Genomic DNA, 14,357 nt, shown 5'->3' on the forward strand with positions numbered 1-14,357 from the left:
CCCTTGCAGGGCAGTTGGGGCAGAAAGGACTCCTTGGAGATGACAGCAGCTCCAAACCCAGCCCCAGGCAGGGCCAGGGCTGGGCAGTGGCAGCAGGAGCAGCTCAGGCTCCCTGGGGGCAGCAAAGGAGCTGAGAAAGGCTCAGCCCTGGGGCACAGCGCCAGCCCCTTCCCTCTCTGTCTTCTCTGTGGCTGCACAGAGCACACAGAAAGACACAGTGGCATTGCACACGGGAGGAGGATGGACAGCTAAATGCCCCTTCTTCCCACTGACAGCGATCCTGTGGGATCACTCAGGGCTCCAGAAGGGAGCAGGGCAAGGTTTTCAGAACTGATCAACCTTCAGTGAAATTTAAGGGAAATGGCACAAGTGAGATCTTGCCACACTGACACGGATTATTCTGGCAGGAAAGGTACATTGAGAACTTGCCTTCCACACCTGGCAAGGTCTTCAAAGTACCATTCACCAGCATTTCCAACTACTCCAAGTCACGTGCCAGTCGAGAAGGGAGCACAGATGCTACAGAAACATTTCCATGGTGTGCTGGGATCCCCTCCTGCTTTGGAGAATTGGGCACTGCAAGGGGGTGGGGTAAGGCTGTGGGAGCCTGTGCCTCCTGGTCACTCTCCACGCTCTTTGCAGGTCCTGTGCAACATGCCTGGAGGGGCAGCTGGAGCAGCCCAGGGCCCTGGGGCTCTCCCCCTCCCACACAGGAAACCCTCTCTAAATGCTTGGGGAAATCTGCAGTGCCACTGCTGTCTCTCCCAACCTCCGTCCCTCCCTCCTGCTTGCCCACCTGCCCATGGAACAGCTCCCACCGCCCACGGGCACATAGCCAGGCCCTCTCAGGACGCACTGGAGCCTTGCTCTCCCCCTCTGCCCTTTCCCCACCATGGGCACCCCGTGCAGCCGCTCCCAGGTTTCGGGACGTGTCTCCCACGGAGGGAGCCCAGCAGGACAGCTCAGTACCCGAGTGCCCTGAGCCTGCTCGGGACAATTCCTCTGGGCTGTGCTCGTCTTGTCCGGGCTGTGCCCGCAGTGCCAAGCAGCAGAGAGGGCAGGTCAAGCCTTGGCAGGGCTCAGACCCAGAGGCACAGCAATTACCTCCTGTGGCTGTGCCTGGCATTGCCTCCCTTCCTGCAGGAAATACCACCTTCCATAGAGCCTCTCTGTCCATCCCTTGAGAAAGGAGGAGGCACAGCTGAATCAGATGGAATCATTGCACATTCAGTAGGTGGCTTCTTCAGGAGGCAATACTTGTCCAAAACATGGATAAGGATCAGGAAAATCCTGATCCCCCCACACCTTTGGGGCTGGCTATGGCCCTCCCTCCTCCAACAGCCACACATCAGGATGTGCCTGGGAACCGAGAAAATGCAGGGGATCTTTGGTGAGTTTGGGCTACGTGTCAGCTGATGCCCAATGCCTTCCTGCAGAGGCTGGGGAGAAGCTGCAGCCAGGCCAGGCTGGGAAACAGCCCTGCAGGGCATAGAGGCAGCAGTGGGGCAGCGAGGCTGCCATGGATCCCTTCCCGCTGTTCCGGGCTCGGCGTGTCCAGACGTGCAGCCAGAGCCCTCGGCTGCTGAGCCCCAGGACAGGGCTGAGGGAAATGCACCCACAATTCCCTTTGAGCAGTTCTCTCACAATGTGCTTCAGGATGTTGTTTGGCCCCTGGTGGGGAAAGGGCAGAGGTGGGGCAAGGCTGCCATGGATCCCTTCCCGCTGTTCCAGGCTCTGTTTTTACATGGGGGACCCTGGCTCACTCTAGGATCTCTCCCAGGTCTCCTCCCAGAGCTTCATCCCACAGCTCAGCCCCAAGGGCCAGACAGGTATTAGGAATTTCACAGCCTACCATTGGTGGCTCATAGTCAGAATGCACAGGAAAACTCTAGGGGTGTTTCAAAATACCAGATGCTGTGTTGTTTCCTTCCCACTGCAGATTTCCCATTTCCCCAGCCTCAGTCCCTGGCAGGCTGCCTGGATGTTCTCCCCGCGCCACCTCTGCAATCCCACTCGTCCAGGTCCTCCTGGTTCTGTGGGCAGCTCTTCGGGCCACTGAGGCCCTGTTCCTCCTTTGTTTGTGAGCATGTCCGAGTGAGAGATGATTCAGGGGCTCAGCACCAAGGCCTCCAGCAGCAGTGGTCAGTTCCTGAGTGCACTCGGTGGCCACAGGCAGCTGCCTATGGCTCTGGCAGGGATGTGAAGGGGAGGTCGTGCAGGGGAGCAGCCCCCACGCCCCCGCCCTGCCCATGGAGGCCTGCAGCCCGTGGGGATGGAGCAGCAGTTTCTGGTTGTAAAAGTCCATCTGAAAATCCTTCATTTTTTGCCTCACAATTGTCATGAGAAAAGACCACTGAAAGGTTAAAAACTGTTGAGCCAGTTGGGAAAGAAAGTCTCATGCTTATTCAGTGTGTTCACAGGTGGTGTTTGCAGAACATGCCATGCTGAACTCAAAGGGGCATGCTGCCATTTTCTGAACAATGGATCTGGACTTTCTCCCTACCTCCTGACCTGGCAGGTCTGAGCTCTGGGGTGGCTCCCCCCCTCCAAGAGAAGACCCCTCTCGCCTGCCTTCAACCACCGTGACAGACAAACAGAGATGTGAGTCCCCTCATCAAGGACCCAAGACAAGACAAGAAAACCCCCTGGCACCCTATTGGCACCCCCTTCCAGAGACTGGGACTGAACCCCCCCCAGCTCGGGGAGGGGGGGAAAAACTGCCCAGAATAAACCTACCTGCGAGCATTCGGCCATGAAAACAATGGAATAACATCCCCCTCCTCCTGTTCCTATTCTTTTCCCCTCCATGGAAGCCTCATTTCAGCCACCCTTCCCCCAACAAAAAATGGTGTATTTTTGGGGTGCAATCTGACCGTCCTTTGAGATGTCCCCGAGACGTGCACCAGTGAGCTTCGACGGCTGGACCCCCGAAGGACAACGACACGTTTCGGTCGCTATAGCCCCTACCTGACCCTTCTTTTCTCCCTCTTCCCTTGTCTTACCCTTTTCTTCCCTAGATTCCCTAACCAAACGCATATTCAGCTGTGGTTATTATCAATAAAACTGCATTTTGTTGATTTGTTACTGCAAAGCCCCTGTGCCTGGTTGGTTATTTTTTGCACCAAAAAATCATCCGTCACCCGTTTATTTGGGCGGACCTCGACATGGTCTCTTAACTGCTTCGTGTGCTGGAAAGGCTGGGCTCGCGTGGACTCTCGAGTTGTCCCTGCTGCCGAGCTCCAGCCGGCAGCACTGAGCCTTGTGCACTGGAGACACTGTCCATGGCGGCGCCGGCTGAGCCGCCGAGCTATGCTTGCAGTCTGTTAAGGTACAGTCTATTTAGGTTGCCAAGTCGAAACTAAGGCCCCTCCCTCCCCTCCGGAGGGAGAAGCGCTCACACAGGGAAAGTGGTCCAGTCCCGCACTGCCGGCCGCATTGGAGCGGGGCAACCCCCCCGCACTGGGCTTCCTGTTTCGCGAGATGCGCTGTAGGCTGACTGACTGCGTGAGCCTGACCCAGTGCAGCATCCGTGGCAGGGCAGGTCGCTTCCACTGCGGCAGGGCTCCGCTCCCCCTGTGCTGCCACCGCTACCGCTGCTGCAGTGCAGCATCCCGGGTGGTGCGGGTCACTCCCCCCGCAGCGGGGCTCTGCTTCCCCTGCCGCCACTGCTCGTCGCCACTCGGAGCCGCCGCTGCCGCCCCAGGTGAGCTGCCTGCCGTGGCTGCTCCCCATGGCGCAGCGCCCATGCTGAGTTCAGAGTGGCACAGCCCCGCAGGCGCCCCGAGCAGCTGCTGCTGCCGCCATCACAGCAGGGCCGCTGATTTTTTGTGCCTGTAGTTGCAGCGCCAGCACCACAACGCATGTTTTTGCAAGTCTATATGCAGCAATCTTGGGAATTCTCTTCCCAAGTCAACAGTCTATAGTCCACGCTTTTCTAAAAAGCACTTAAAAAGTTCATACACCGCTTGTCTGCCCATTACCTTCTAACCTGATTTTTCAGCACGCTGCAGCCCTTTGCAAGACGTCGGTGGCGTTCTGTCAGCTGGACTCTCCTATGAGGTCACCCAGGGCACTGAAGCCCACGCTTTCGCCCTTCTTCAGGTTTCCTCTATAGGATCGCCTGTTGCACGGATCCTGCTTTTTGTGCCTCCCGGGCTGTGTTGGGACTGACACCAAAATACTGCACCGGACCGTGGCTCGCAGGTTCAAATCAGCCATAGGATGTTGTCTCCTGTTCGGGCGGCCATTTGTTGCAGAATGAGCCATTTGTTGGGGATGAGCCATTTGTCGGGTGCAGGGAAAACTTGGGACGCTCAATAGGAGAATCAGCAAGCTCCGTTTATTGCAAAGAGCATCAAACTTTTATACACAACAAGTAATAAGCTCATGCATATTCTGTAAGTTAGCAGTCTATTGCTTATATGTTACCGGGCTTCCAAGGGTTGCAGGGTGAAGAGAGAGGTGAGAATCTTGACCTCATGTTCAGAAGGCTGATTTATTATTTTATGCTATATATTACATTATTACTATGCTAATACGAATAGAGAGGAAAAGTCTCAGAAGCTTACTAAGGTAAGAATAGAAAAGGAATGAATAAATAAAGGAGCTCTCTCTGATTCTGTCCCAGAGAGAGCTCAATCTTTGATTGGCCCTTAATTGCAACATGGGCCAATCACAGGTGCACCTGTTGCATTTCACAGCAGCAGATAACCATCGTTTACATTCTTTTTCTGGGGCCTCAGCTTCCCAAAAGGAAAAATCCCAAAGAAAGGATTTTTCACAAAAGATATCTGTGACACTTATATACGGATATCAGCTTCTTCATTCCAAAGGAGTTACATTTGCTTTTTCTCATGTCTCTAGTCTCTCAACTACAGCACTTGTTATAGTAACACAGCTATGCTCTCACCTTGCAGGTGCAGGACTTAGATTAGCTGTGTTCTTGTCATGCAGCTATTTCTCTACAATGAAGGGTCTTGATTTTTCATATCTATTCAGATTGCATTAGAAGGTGTTGGGGGTCAATATCAATTGGACATTAGTGATATCAACTTAAAACACGAATGAAAAACAGGAAAAAGCAGTTCACTTTGCAATGTTTTCAATACAATATATTCCCTTTGCATTAACTTCTGAAGTCTGTCTAATTAACCACAGAAGAACTGAAAATTTTTATTATTCCCAGGGGCTTTAAATGAAATGTTCAGGTGTTTTAAAAAAAATGTTTCTGAGTATTTTTCACTGAATTCCTGAACTGAAGAGCTCAATCAAGAAGAGGCCTCTGGAGTAATAAAATTCATCAGCAACCTCCAGGTGGCTGAGGATCCATCCCCATCAGAGCAGCAATGAACAGAAATGGGCACAGCTTTGTGGCTGCCCCAGCTTTGGCATGGGCCCTGGGCCTGGAGCAGGAGCAGCTCTTGAGGGTCCCAAGGCCACGGCTCTTGTGCTGCCCTGAGCAGATGGGATGGCAGCAGGGGCTGCAGAGCTCTCAGCACCTCAGCCCGAGGGCAGCAGGGCAGCCAGGGAGCCTCCTTTGGCCTTGGCCAAGCACCTTCCCCCATGGCTGGGGCTGAGTCCTGTGGCAGCTGCAGCTGCTGCTGTGCCCTTGCCAGGGGCTGAGGCCATGGGGCAGTGCCCAGAGCAGCCTGGCCTGAGCAGAGCTGTGGGGCCAGAGCCGGCTGGGCTGGGCTGGGGAGAGGCCCTTGGTGCTGCCCAGAGCTCAGGGCAGCTGGCAGAGCTTGCAGGGAGCTGGGCTGGGTTCAGGAAGCCTGGCCCAGAAACCATCAGTGTCCATCTCAGCCTGGCTGAGCGTGCAGGGGCAAAGAAGAGCAGCCCAGGGTCTGCAAGTTCTCTTTGTGGGAGCTGAGCTTGTGATCTCTGAGTCCTCTAAGTGCTGGGGCTGCTCTTCCAGCTCCAGAGGAGATGTGACAGATGGCGGCAGAGACAAAAATGATTTCTGCTGGATTCTTTCTGGTGTTTGCTTATACAGGTAACCTGGATCCATATGTAGCTGAAGTTTATTTGTGTCAGATAACACTGGGAGAGTGATAAGAATAAAATTTTTTAGCTGAAATTAATATTTCATGCATAATACACAATGAGGGGAAAAAGACATATATGATCAGAAGAGCATCTGAGTTTTTCAGAGGATGAGAGACTCCTTGATGTTCCAGCAGTCAAACCTGTTCAAATACTTTCCTCAGAGCTTCCTTGAGATCAGAGGTGACCACCAGAGGCCAAGGCCAGCCAGAGCTCTCTGTCCTGGCAGCTTTTGTCTGGGACAACCCTCGCATATAGGGAATTTTTCAGTGGGAGTATCAGTTTTGGCCATAGGCACCTGGAAAGATCAATGGTACTTTTCCATAGGAAGGAAAGCACGGGGCCCCAGTTCTCCAGGGGCTGATGAGAGGCAGCCCTCAACATTCCAAGATCAACTGGACCTGTCAGGTGGCCCCTGGGAGGCCCAACCAGCCAGACCTCTTCCATGTTCTCTAGGTTTCATGGTGCTCTGCAGTGTCACAATGCTCTCCTTGTTTCTGAAGTGTCACAATGTCCCTGTGCTTCCATGAGGCCCTGCAGGGTCACAGTGGCCCTTTGGTTCCATGGGGCCCCACAGTGTCACGAGGGTCTCCATGATTCCATAGGGCCTTGCAATGCTACAATGCTCTCCATGGATCCATGGTGCCCTGCAGGATCACAACAGCCCTTTGGCTCCACGGGGCCCTGAAATGCAGCAATGGCCTCTTGGTTCCATTAGGCCCTGCTGCTTCACACTGGCCCCTTGGGACCATGCAACCCAACAGAGTTACAAAGATGTTGTTGGTTCCACGAGACCCCCACAGTGTCACCAATGTCTCCACAGAAAGGAAAGCATAGAGCCCCTGTGTTTGGAAGGCAGGTGAGAGCCAGCCCTAAGGAGGCCAAGGCCAGCCAGACCTGTCTGTAATGGCAGCTTTTGTGTAGGAGTAATCTTTGGATATAGGACTTCTGGAGGTGGAACCCCAATTTTGGCCATGGGCACCTAGAGAAGAAGGATGGTTCTTTTCCATGGGAAGGAAAGGGCCCCAGTATTTCAGGGCAGAACAGAGGTGACCACCAGAGGCCAAGGCCAGCCAGAGCAAACTGTCCAAGCTGCTTTTATCTGAGAGAAACCCTTCCATATGGGGAATTTTGGAGGAAAGGGCCAGTTTTGGCCATGGGTGCCTGTGCAGGATGGAGGGTCCTTTTCCATAGGAAGGAAAGTACAGAGCCCCAATGTTTGAAGGCAGGTGAGAGCCAGTTCTCAGGAAATCAAGGTCAGCCAGACTTGTTGGTTTTGTCTGGGAGCAATCCCTGGATATTGGGAATTTTGGAGGGGGAATCCCATATTGGCCAGGGATGCTTGAATGAGAAAGGCAGTTCTTTTCCATTTGAAGGAAAGCACAGAGCCTCAGTTGTAGAAAGCGAAGGGAGATGACCCATCCTCTGATCAGCATCGAACTCCAGTTTATTGATCCAACATGCACATTTTATAACCGAGTTAATTAAGTTCATACATATTGTAAAACCCGAGCTCATCATTGGTTACCGATTACACAGCAAGCCCTCCTTTTGTTTTCAATACCTGTGGTTTGTTATTGAGACCAAGACTTGTTTTTTCTCATCCTGTTATGAACGGTTCTCAAGGCCTCCATGTTTGTCACTCTGCTTTCCCATACCTTATCCAAGGACAAGGTATTTACTTGTTATTGAAGACAGGCTTGAGAACTCTTGCTGTTTACAGAAATGTGCCTGAGAAACAGGCTTGAGAATTAGCTGCTTACAGCTGCCTTTTACTTTTCCATCAGCTGTAGATTTTCATGTCCTTTTTTCCTTCAAGCCATGTCTGAGCAAAATTCTCCAACACTCAGTGTTTCAAGGGGACATGAGCAGAGACCCTCAACCATCCAAGGGCAGTTGGGCCAGTCAGGCCAAGACAACCAGAGCTGTTACCCGTTCTCTTGGATCCAGGGGGCCCAGCTGTGTCACATTGGCCCCTTGTTTCCATGGGGCCCCACAGGGTCATAATGGTCCTTCACTTCCATGAGGCATTGCAGTGTCACAGGGGTCTCCTTGGTACCACAGTATCACAACGGACCCTTTGTTCCCTGGGGAATCACAATATCAGAAGGCTGTACTTGGTTCCATGAGGCCCTGCAGAGCCCCTTGATTCAACGAGGTCACCAAGTGTCAGAATGGCCTCCAGGATTCCACGAGCCCCAGCAATGTCACAATGGACTCCTTGCCTCAATGGGGTCTCACTCCAAGGATCATGAATCCTTTGTTCCATGGGGCCCTGTAGTATCACAACAGAATCCTTGATTCCATGGTGCCACACAGTGTAACAACTGCCCCTTGGCCTGCCAAGACTGCATAGTGTCACAATGGTTCCTTGCTTCCACAAGGCCTTGTAGTGTCACAGTGGCCCCTTGGTTCAGTGAGGCTTTTGGTGTCACAATAATCTCCGTGAGTCCATAAGGCCTTGCAGTGTCACAACAGACCATTGGTTTCACGGAGCCCCACAGTGTCACTGTGGTCCCCTTGGCTCCACAAGGCTCTGAAGTGCCACAAAGGCCCTTTGGTTTCACAAGGCCTCAGAGTGTAAAAATGGCCTCCATGGTTCCATGAGGCCCTGCTGTGTCACAATGGACCTTTGGTTCCATGATGCCCCAGAGTGACACAATAGTATTCTTGGTTCCATTGGACCCTTCATGCCATGGAGACCCACAGTGTTCACTGCCATCCCCTTGGTTCCATGAGGCCCTGCCATGCTACCATGGCCCCTTGGTTGCAGTGGGTCCCAAAGTGTCAGAAGAGTCTCCATTGTTCCATGAGGCCCCACAATGTCATTGTGCTCCCCTTGGTTCCAGAGGGCCCCACAGCAGAACAGTGGACTCCTGGTTCCATGAGGTTCCTCAGACACAATGGTCTCCTTGGATCCTCAGTGTCACAGTGGCCCCTTGGCTCCATGTGGCCACGCTGTGTTACAATGGCTCATGGCTCCATGAGGCCACAGAGTTTAACAAGGGATACTTGGTTTCCTGAGGCCTTGCTGTGTCACAATGGACTTCTGGTTCCATGACCATTCATACAGCCAACAGCAGTCTCCTTTGTTCCATGAGGTTCCGTAGCAGAACACGGTCACCTTGGTTCTGTGAGGTTCTGCAGTGTCACAATGGACTCATGGTTCCATGAGGCCTTGCCGTGTCACAATAGCCCCTTGGTTCCCAGAGGTTTCTCCATGTCACAATGTTCTCCTTGGATCCTCAGTATCACAATGCACATTGGTTCAATGTGGCCTCAATGTGTCAAAATGGATTTTGGTTCCATGGGGTTCCATGGTGTCACAATAGACATCTTATTCCATTAGTTTGCTCAGTGTCACAGCTGACTCCTTGTTCTGTGAGGCCTTGCTGTCATCAAATCTCCGAAATATAAGAATAAGACTCCTTAACACTAATTTCCTGGTAACAACAGTATAATTTATTCAGGCCTGAGGTCTAGTGAGGGATAGCCCCAGTCTTATGTGGACATGTAATTCTACCAGTGTGTTGCTTATATACAGTCGCTAAACGTTCATTACAGTTTATCCATTACCATAAAACCCACTCCAAGTTCCAAGATTCAGACCTTCTTTTTTTTTATAACTTCAGCCTTGAGCCAGAAGTCTTCATCTTGCCTTCCAGCAATCCTTTCTGGGAAAGCAGCACCTACATGCCTTGTTCCCATGATGAAATTTCATAGGCACAGCAAAAATTGAATTAACGCTTTTGGTATCAAGACCAAGGCTTTGTGTGGGCATGCAGAGGCAGAGAGGACGCAGAGCTGTCAGCAAAGGAAGGGCCCAGCCAGGTGGGGCAGCCAGGGGATGCCGACAGCCTGCAGGGACAGAGGGGCAGGGCAGGGACACCGTGGGACAGCCTGGGCTGCACAGGGCACAGGGATGGGCAGCAGCTGCAAGACAGCCCTGCCAGAGCCGACTTGGGCAGCACTTTGGCCATGGCTGCTGGGCCTGGGCCTGAGGCCACGAGGGGACAAGTCACCCTTGCAGGCCTGGGGCCTCATTGCCTCCTTGTCCCTGCTCAGCAGCCTGGCAGGGGCCGCCCCATGCTCCAGCCCTTGGCATTGCACATCCCCACATGTCAGTGCCCATCCCGGGAAGAGCCCTGAGCAAGGAGGGAGGGACAGGATCTGCCTGGCCAGGGACTGGGGCTCAGGCCTTGGCCCTTGGCATTCCTCATGCACATCCAGGTGTGCTCAGCCCCAGAGACACCTTTGCCTTGCTTGTCCCCAGCTGTCATCACTGCCTCCCATGTTTTGCTCTACCTGGAACCTGGGGACACTTTGTCAGTCTTGTGCCTCACAGGGATCTACTCAAAGTACAAGAATCTTCAGTGTTTCAATCTTACATGGGGTTCTTGAGAAAATTTGTGAGCCCTCTCTGAGGGACTGAGTCTGATGCAAAGAGCACCAAAGCCCCAGAGGCTCATTAAAGTCCTTGTGCTGTGTCTGTGCTGCTGAGCTGGGCTGGGCTCCTCACCCAGAGGCAGCTCCTGGCAAGGGCAGCGCTGCAGAGAGACAGCTCTGGCCAGGAGCAGCTCCTGTGCACAGCCCAGCAGGGCTGGGGCACTGCCAGGGCCCCTCAGGGACACCAGCAGGGCACAGGCAGAGCTCACAGGGGCTCAGCACTTGCAGGGGATGTGGGATGTCCCAGAGGGGGCTGTTTCACAGCAGCACCTCTGGGGCTGTGTCATAGATGCACAGAGCAGCAGTGATGTCAGCAAGGGGTTGTGTGACAGCACAGAGTGGGCTGTGTGAAGTCACAGATTGGGCTATGACATCACAGAGTTTGTTGTGTGAGGTCATTGAGCAGCTACAGCATCATAGAGGGAATTTTATGACATCACAGAGCAGGCTGTGACACAATGGCATGACTGTATGATGTCATAGTTCAGGCTTTGAAGTGGAAGTTTGTGCTGTGATATTATAGAGTGTCAGCATGACATAACAAAGGGTTTTGTGGCATCCCTGAGAGGGTTGTGACAAAGTTTGATTGTGACATCATAGAGTAGGGTGTGAGGCCATAGAGCAGATCCTGCCATTATAGAGGGTGTCTCTGTGACATCAGAGAGTGGGTTGTGACATCACTGGGTAGCTGTGTAACATCATAAAACAGGCTGTGACATGACAGAACAGACAGTGACATCACAGTGTGATTTTTTTGACATCATCATCTTCTGTGACATCACAGAGCAGCTGTGTGTCATCACAGGGGCTGTGTGACATCACAGGAGGCAGTGTGACATCACAGGGGCTGTGTGAGGTCACTGGGGAGGTCACTCTGCCCCGGCCCCCCTCACAGCTTCCCCCAGAGCAGTCCAACCCTGCTCCTGCACAGCAGAGTCCCCTGTCCCCCTGGGTCCCCCTGCCCCCGGCCCCGCAGCCTCCCCCAGAGGATGTTCCACGAGATCGACCCCAGAGCCTGACACGGGGATGGGAGGCCGGGGCCCTGGGGGTGGCACAGGGGGACAGGGACCCCCCGGCAGCGTCCCAGTGTCCCCCAGGGCCAGGGGCTCCTTCACTCTGTTACGAATGAGGGCTGGAGAGCGCTGAAAAAATCCCTGGCAAGGGATCAGCAAAGGCCAGATTTCATATTAAGGGACAGTAGCCCAAAGTTCCTTGGCAAGAGTCACTCTGCTCCTGGCTGGACACTTCAGGCACACCAAGGAAACAAAGCAATAACAAAACCAAACTAAATCCAGGCTATAAAACCAGAAATTAACCAAGAACTGTCCCTCTGTGTGTGTGTGACACAAGGACAGTGAGGGCAAGGATAAAATGAATACAGTGCAAAGGCTTAACAGGCCTCACACTTAACAGGACTTAACTTACACCTTAAATGTGACCAATACCTTAAACATCAAAGTTTAGCAGAACAACAGCACTTAACACTATTTAACCTAACCTATAACCTATGACTTAGCAATTTAACACAGGAATAACACTTAACAATATTTAACTTAACCAATAACCTAAATAAAATGTAACAATTTAGTAAAAGAACAACTCTTAGCGGCATTTAACTTCGTTTAGACCTTGTGACTTAACTTACTTACTGATACCTGGATATCTGACCGACTCAGCTATCCAAGGCACTCAAGCCCCTCAGAGAGCAGCATTTCTGCCACATTTCCCCAGCTCAGGCACTCCTGTGTGCACACAGACACAAAAAGGCAGTGCAAAGCACCTGTGAGAAATTCCCCTGAGGACAGGAAATGCTCCCTGTGGATCCTTTGGCATCTCCCCAGCGGGTGAAGGGTGGAGCCTGGAGGAGTGTGGGGATTGGCCCAGGCTCCGTCGTTGTTCAGGATCCCCGAGTGCAGCAAACGGGAGAGTTCCCGGCTGGGAGAGGCCCCACTCAGAGGGAGTTGCTGGCCCAGGAGAGCTCCAAAGGCTCCTTTTGGAGCGCTGTTTGTAGGGCCCCAAGAGAGGGGCTGCAGTCCCAACAATGGTTCATCCTGGCCGCACTTGGCATCAACAGCTTTCTTTGGCAGTGTGAGAACAGGGATGTTGTGCCACTGAGGGAACAAAAACAGTTCCCAGGGCTGCTCCTACAGAAACCAGGAGCTGGTTGGGCAGCAGCAGTGCCTGGAGCAGACAGTGTTTGTGATGAGCTGCAGAGGAGCTGAGCCCAGGGGCTGTTGGCCCAGGCCGAGGCCCAAGGAGCATTTCTCAGCTGGCAGGGTTGCCTGAGAAGGGGAGAGGGTGAGACAGAGTAAAAATCCCCCAGAGTGGAAATCCACTTGGATTTAAGTGAAATGTACATTTTTGAGTTGAGTTGAGTTGAGTTAGAAACCATAGCAATTTAGCCTGACTGCAGAACCTAGGCTTAGTTAAGTTGCTCAGTGAAAGACAGAGATAAGAGAGAAGAGACAGAGGATAATAGAGAGAGACAGAGACTGCTGTGAGATGAAGTCAACATGACCTAGGAATTCTTCCTGATAAAGAAGAACTAGTGGCAAATGTCAGGCAAAATTCGTAAAAATGAATATGTATGAATCTAATGTGAAATGTATGCATATGTATCTGAGAGGGAGATAAAAAGGGACCTGAAGTTCCCAGAGGGACGCATGCCTTTTTGAGGAGAGCAATCTCTGCATGCGTCCAGCGCTATAATAAAACATACCGGCTTTACAACTTTCACAAAGTTGCAGAGTTTTTGGCTGTATCTCCGCAAAACAGGGGAATGCAGCAGCACAGGGCTATGGAACCAAGGGACCATTGTGACACTGTGGGGCCCTGTGAGAGCAAGGGACCATTGTGACACTCTGGGGTCTCATGGAATCATGGAGAGCACTGTGACATTGCTGGGCCTCATGGAACCAAGGGGACAATACTGACACTGTATTGTCTCCTTGGCTGCATGAAATGTAGGGATCATTGTGACACTGTGAGGCCCCATCAAACCAAGGGACCATTGTGACACCGCAGGGTGTCATAGAACCCTGGAGACCATTGTGACACTTTGAGGTATCATGGAACCAAGGGGCCATTGTGACACCGTAAGATCCTAACGTCTCACAATGGTGACGGGGTCCACTGTGACATTGCAAGGCCTCATGGAACCATGGGAAGACCATTAGGACACTACACAGCCTCATGGAACCAAGGGGGCATTGTGACACTGTGGGGCACCATGGAATAGGCAAAGCATTGTGACACTGTAAGGCCCCATGGAACCAGTGAGACCACTGTGACCCTGGGGGTCACCACAGAACCAAGAGGACCATTGTGATACTGTGAGGCCTGGTTAAACCAAGAGGCCTTTGTGACACTGCAGGGTTGCATGGAGTCAAAGGTCCATTGTGACATTGCAGGGCCTCCTGTCATCAGTGATTTATTGTGACACTGGGGAGCCTAAGGAGACCGTTGTGACACTGCAGCGCTGCATGGAACCAAAGCTCCAGGGTGACACAGGGGGGCCTCCTGTCATCAATGGTCCATTGAGACACTGTGGAGCAAAAGGAGACCATTGTGACAACACAAAGCCCAACGGTCCAAAGGTCCATTGTGACATTGCAGGGCTCATGGAACAGAGGAGTCCTGTGACATTGTGGGGCCTGGGGAACCACGGAGACCATTGTGATACTGCAAGGCCTCATGGAATCATTGGGACCATTGTGACACTGAACGACCATTGCAACACTGTAGAACCCAATCGAAACAAGGGTCCATTGTGACACTGCTGGACCCCATGGAATCAAGGCACTATTATGACACTGCAGGGTCATAAACACTATTGTGACACTATGGGGCACCATAAAACCAAAAGAACA

The sequence above is a fragment of the Melospiza melodia genome, chromosome 12, assembly GCF_035770615.1.
Source record: "Melospiza melodia melodia isolate bMelMel2 chromosome 12, bMelMel2.pri, whole genome shotgun sequence".
Taxonomy (NCBI): Eukaryota; Metazoa; Chordata; class Aves; order Passeriformes; family Passerellidae; genus Melospiza; species Melospiza melodia.